Below are 6,576 nucleotides of genomic sequence, written 5' to 3' on the forward strand. Positions count from 1 at the left end.
TTGGATTCGCTGGCGGAGGAGAAAACCGGACAGACTTGGCAGACCCAAACGTATTGTGAGGGTCTGTTGGGAACGTCTGGTGGAACCCTCTGTCAGCAGGGTTTTCAACTCCCACCTCCGGGAGAGCTTCTCTCATGTCCCGAGGGAGGTTGGAGACATTGAGTCCGAGTGGACCATGTTCTCCACCTCCATTGTCGAAGCAGCTGCTCGGAGCTGTGGTCGTAAGGTCTCCGGTGCCTGTCGTGGCGGCAACCCCCGAACCCGGTGGTGGACACCGGAAGTAAGGGCTGCCGTCAAGCTGAAGAAGGAGTCCTATCGAGCCTTGCTGGCTCATGGGACTCCCGAAGCAGCTGACGGGTACCGGCAGGCCAAGCGAACTGCAGCCCGAGCAGTTGTGGAGGCAAAAACTCGGGTCTGGGAGGAGTTCGGGGAGGCCATGGAGGAGGACTATCGGTCAGCCTCGAAGAAATTCTGGCAAACCGTCCGGCGCCTCAGGAGGGGAAAGCAGGTCTCCGCCAACACTGTTTACAGTGAAGGTGGGGAGTTGCTGACCTCAACTGGGGATATCACAGGACGGTGGAAGGAATACTTCGAGGACCTCCTCAATCCCGTCGCCACGTCTTCCGTGGAGGAAGCAGAGGCTGAGGTCTCAGAGGTGGACTCGTCCATCACCCAAGCTGAAGTCACCGAGGTGGTTGGTAAGCTCCTCGGTGGCAAGGCACCGGGGGTGGATGAGATTCGCCCTGAGCACCTCAAGTCTCTGGATGTGCAGGGACTGTCTTGGTTGACACGTCTCTGCAACATCGCGTGGCGGTCGGGGACGGTGCCTCTGGATTGGCAGACCGGGGTGGTGGTCCCCCTGTTTAAAAAGGGGGACCGGAGGGTGTGCTCCAACTATAGGGGGATCACACTCCTCAGCCTCCCCGGGAAAGTCTATTCCAGGGTACTGGAGAGGAGGATCCGACCGATAGTCGAACCTCGGATTCAGGAGGAACAATGCGGTTTTCGTCCTGGTCGTGGAACAGTGGACCAGCTCTATACCCTCCATAGGGTGCTCGAGGGTTCGTGGGAGTTTGCCCAACCAGTCCACATGTGTTTTGTGGATTTGGAGAAGGCATTCGACCGCGTCCCTCGTGGTGTCTTGTGGGGGGTGCTCCGGGAATACGGAGTCCGGGGCCCCTTGTTAAGGGCCGTCCGGTCTTTGTATGACCGGAGTAGGAGTCTGGTCCGCATTGCCGGCAGTAAGTCGGACCTGTTCCCGGTGCATGTTGGACTCCGGCAGGGCTGCCCTTTGTCACCGGTTTTGTTCATCATTTTTATGGACAGAATTTCTAGGTGCAGCCAGGGGTCGGAGGGGGTCCGGTTCGGGGACCACAGGATTTCATCTCTGCTTTTTGCAGATGATGTTGTCCTGTTGGCTTCATCGAACCAGGACCTACAGCATGCACTGGGGCGGTTCGCAGCCGAGTGTGAAGCGACAGGAATGAGGATCAGCACCTCCAAATCCGAGGCCATGGTCCTCGACCGGAACAAGGTGGCTTGCCCTCTCCAGGTAGGTGGAGAGACCCTAGCCCAGGTGGAGGAGTTTCAGTATCTTGGGGTCTTGTTCACGAGTGGGGGACGGATGGAGCGTGAGATTGACAGGCGGATCGGTGCAGCGTCTGCAGTGATGCAGTCGTTGTATCGGTCCGTTGTGGTGAAGAGGGAGCTGAGCCGAAAGGCGAAGCTCTCGATTTACCGGTCAATCTACGTTCCCACCCTCACCTATGGTCATGAACTTTGGGTCATGACCGAAAGGACAAGATCCCGGATACAAGCGGCCGAAATGAGCTTCCTCCGTAGGGTGGCTGGGCGCTCCCTTAGAGATAGGGTGAGGAGCTCAGTCACCAGGGAGGAGCTCAGAGTAGAGCCGCTTCTCCTCCACATCGAGAGGGGCCAGCTGAGGTGGCTCGGGCATCTGTTCAGGATGCCTCCTGGACGCCTCCCTGGGGAGGTTTTCCGGGCATGTCCCACCGGGAGGAGACCCCGGGGAAGACCCAGGACATGCTGGAGAGACTATGTCTCTCGGCTGGCCTGGGAACGCCTTGGGATCCTCCCGGAAGAGCTGGAGGAAGTGTCTGGGGACAGGGAAGTCTGGGCATCCCTGCTGAGACTGCTGCCCCCGCGACCCGGCCCCGGATAAGCGGCTGAAGATGGATGGATGGATGGATGGATGGACAAAGTGTGAGTGAACTGAAAACCTGTAGAATAATTTTATAATATTCTTTACATCATGCTTATTATTTTATGTTATTTACTATTGTTCATGTAATGCATGTCTCTGTTAGTTATAGTGCGCTAGTAGACACAGGTGTAGAAAAGACATGTATCCTTTTTCTGTTCGCCAGCCTGCCATGTTTCATTTTTACGGCAGCCTCTTGGCAGCTGGACAGTTTGTTTTTTTAAAACTAAGACTACAGGTCAATTGTCTCTCTGTCTCCCTCTGGTGCAAATGAGGCTCATTGGATAAGAAATGTAACACTATGATTTGTTGCACAACACCTGGCATTTGGAGAGACTTGATGGAGACTTGATGGAGGCTGAGAGGGCCTCCCAAGGGGTCATGGACCTTGACCTTTGTAGGGAGGGGGGAAGAGTCAACTGAGAAGCAACGAATGGTTTTGAACAATTGAGTCTTGACGAAGAATCAATTGAGAAGCAACAAACTCCCAAGAAATAGTATAAATAGATGGAGCGGAGAGCGATCGGGGCGTCAGTTCTTTGGTCGGCCTGACTGCCAGGAGGTTTTTTTGGGAATAAAGTCCTCCTTTTGCATTCTGACTCTGCCTGATTTTTCTGAGGAGAACTACGATGGAAGACTTCAAGAACCAAGAGTGGATATACTTGAGGATTTTACGTTTTTTCTGGAATATATGTTTGTGGGGTTTTTTGCACCGTGACTGGCCTAGGATACTTTTTTAAATAAAATTCCACGACAAACCGTAACCCTATTTTTTTTTTTTTGGGGGGGGGGGGGGGGGCTCAATGTCCATCTTGCCTGGGGCCCCCAAATTCCTTGAAACGGCCCTGGTTCCGGTCCACTGCGCAGCGTTGAAACGCACTGGACATAGTGCCCCCTCTTCTGTGGATGCGCACAAGCTTCGAGTAGCGAGCAATCACATGATCAGGATCTGTTGCTGGAAAAAAAAATGAAACATTATAACAAACACCATATTATTGACTTTAAATTTTTCAAACAATATTTTAAAACTTAATTGAGATTCCAATGGAAACCCATAAAGATTACAAAACTATTGCAAATAAAAATGACTTTTTAAATAATTTGAAGCAGTGCAGTGGGTCTCGTCTTGCCTTGGTTGCCATGGTTGTCAATTTACCTCTGTTTCTTGTGATTTTTTCCTCCTTTTCCGTCTGCATCCTTTTTTTAAGCTTCTTCACTTTTCCCTTCTTCTTTGGTTGTTTGACCTCTTCTGAGCAGTCAGAAGAAGAGTCATAGCTTGATGACTTGTTTGTAGATTCCGGAGAGGACGACTTCTCTGGAGAAGAAGCAGGTGACCCATTCCTAAGAGTCAGCACATCTTTGGGAGTTGTAACAGCTGGTTCTTTTCTTTTCAAAGCTATAAAATAGAAAAACAAATAAATACATTTTTTTTCCAACCACACTATTTGCTGAAATGGGATTTTGCTGATGTTATTCTGCCTCACAGCTTTGTACAAATGTGTTTTTAAACTGAACCTGCAAGTAATATTTAATGTGTATTTGATGCAGCGATGCTTTTCAGACATGAATTATCAAGTTAATCTTGTCCATACACAGTGAAGGCATATTTTAAATTTATTAACAGTCATCTTCAATGCTGAAGTGTCTTTGTTGTTAAAATTAAAGGTGCATTAAGGAGTTTGCACGTTTTATGTGAAACAGCGCCCCCCGCAGGCCTTGGGCGTAACGCAGCTTAGTGAAAAACTCGTCCCTGTGGCTTGCGTGCACGGAAGCGGGGGACTCCGTCTTCGCTCGTTTCGTAGCGCTCAAGTAAGATTTAAGTTTCTTTTCCCTGGTGGAGTCTGTGTGGAGCTGTGGCAGTGCTAGAAGCCAGTCTGTTCTTACTTTCTGGAAGCTCCTGCTCAGTTGTTGCTCACTAAGCATCTGGCGGAGTAATGGCGGACAACACGAAACTTAACTATATCAGGCCAGCCGGAGCGCGGATTACGTCATTCCTTTCAAATTCTCCCCAAAAAAACTCTGGTGCCGGACCGGCACTGTGACTTTCAAGTGATAATTTAGCGCTGTTAGAGGTTCTTGTAATGAATATGTCAGGGCACATTGTACACATCATTAAAAACGGGCAACATATTTATGGTGGAAAATAAGTATTTTTAAGGTTGTAAAACTCCTTAATGCACCTTTAAGTGTAAAACCATTTCAAGCCTATTTGTTCTTGTTTCATCAGGCGTTTATGTTAAAGTCACTATTTCTGCTGTGTTTGACAGTTTGAACCCGAAGTAGCTCAATGTCACACTTAAAGCGATACTTCAACATTTTGGCAAACTGGCCCATTTAGCGCAATTCCTTAGCCATTTGGAACAGCATACTTACTTTTTTTGTGAGGAAGAGCTGTTGTTTATTCAGAGGCGAGTCGGGGAAGGTTTTCGGGACGGACACAATGAAAGTGGATGGTATTTTTGTTCCCCCTCGTCAAACTCATCAAATACAAAATCCAACAACCCCAAAACACTTTGGTGGACACGTTATAATCCGCACATTCACTACGCTGTGGAACACCAACAAATAATATTGTAGCGTTACGACATTGAAGCAAATACTGGGAACTACTTTTTCTTTTGAAATCACTACGCCCAGATGCCATAAGTATCTCCGTCTTAGCAATCTTCGCATAAACAACTCAATCTGGTAATTTTGCATTAATATTTCACAGCGTAGTGAATGTGCGGATTATAACCTGTCCACCAAAGTGTTTTGGGGTTGTTGTTTTGGGTTTAATAATATTTTAATGTACCTTTAATCATTACAAAAAAAGTCTATATTATCAGGAATAGGCAAGCAAAACTGATTGTAAAAATATTACATGGCTGTAAGTACCGGGCTTTGCAAACTGAATACTTTAATACTGCAGTAATATTTCTTTTAATCTTAAATCACGTGAAATATTATCTCAGTTGTGAGTTTTTGAGTTTAAATAATTGTACAATAATAAGTTCTCTCATGAGTAACCTTTATTGTCTTCAACATATTTTTATTTTCACAAAATGATATTTGAAAAATAGGGGTCGTGTTATATTCAGAGTCGTCTTATATTCGGGCCAGTACGGTATATCCCGGGGCGGTGCCGAGTTGGGCAGGCCCGACTTGGATTGGTGCCGACCTGACTGTAAACCCCCTGACGCCGCCTGTGTGGAGGACGTTTCAGCACCTTGCTGAGCTGCTTGGTGGGAGACTGAGTCCCAGCAGAATGGAGCTGGTCCTGTTTTTGGAGGCCAGGCTTCCTGACCACAAATGGACAACACCATGTTTACTCTCAATTTGTGTGTGTGTGTGTGTGTGTGTGTGTGTGTGTGTGTGTGTGTGTGTGTGTGTGTGTGTGTATTTGTATTGTAGTGTATGACACGGAAAAAAATCTTGTACTCTGTTAAATTGATAGTTCAGCACCATGGACAATGTCATGTTCACTCTTGCCTTTATCTGGTTGGTTGTCGATTTCCGTGTCTGTTTGAATAATTGTGCATTTGTGCCATGCATCATATTTGTCTTGGTACATGTGTATATGTGTCGGTGTGTTTTTGTGTGTGTGTGTGTGTATCAGGCATAAAAAATAGTGAATAACTCTATGGCGTTGATTCTGCATCGAGGACAGAACAGTGTCTGCTCTAGATGTGTGTCTTTGTCTGATTGTCCATTTGTGTGCTTGTGTTTGTATACAGTAATTGTGTGTGTGTGTGTGTGTGTGTGTGTGTGTGTGTGTGTGTGTGTTTTGAGTGTGTGAATCAGGAAATCTTTCATTCTTTTCATTTTCAGAATTCAGCACCATGGACAGCACCCTGTTTACTCTCGACCATCAGTGTCCTTGTCTGGTTGTTTCTCAATTTGTGTGGCTGTGTTTGTATAATTGTGTGTGTGCGCACGTGCCCATGCGTGTGTGTGTTGGTGTGCGTGAATGTGTGCATTTGAGTGTCCGTCAGGAATAAAACTGTTTCCTCAAGTGTGTTCAGATGACACTTCAGCACGTGTGCGTGTGCGCATGTCCTTTTTTTCTGACTTCACCGGGATTTAAACTCTGACAGGAGAATGTGCTTGGAAAAGGAAATGCTGAAGAGGAAAGAAGAAAAATACAGAACTGCATGAAATATGAAATGAGCACTGTTTTGTCTTGCATGAGAGAAACAACAAATGTTAAAGGTATAATACAGGATTTTCTCGAAAAGACGAAGCCAAACGTCTGTTACTCACTTTTTGAACAACGCGCATGCACCAGACCATCCGCCCGGCTCTCCTGCTTCTCCCAGGAAACGTGGAAGCGTGCGAGCGCGATCTCCTCTTCTCCGGGCGTGCACGGCTCTGTT

The sequence above is a fragment of the Salarias fasciatus genome, chromosome 3 (assembly GCF_902148845.1).
Source record: "Salarias fasciatus chromosome 3, fSalaFa1.1, whole genome shotgun sequence".
Lineage (NCBI taxonomy): Eukaryota > Metazoa > Chordata > Actinopteri > Blenniiformes > Blenniidae > Salarias > Salarias fasciatus.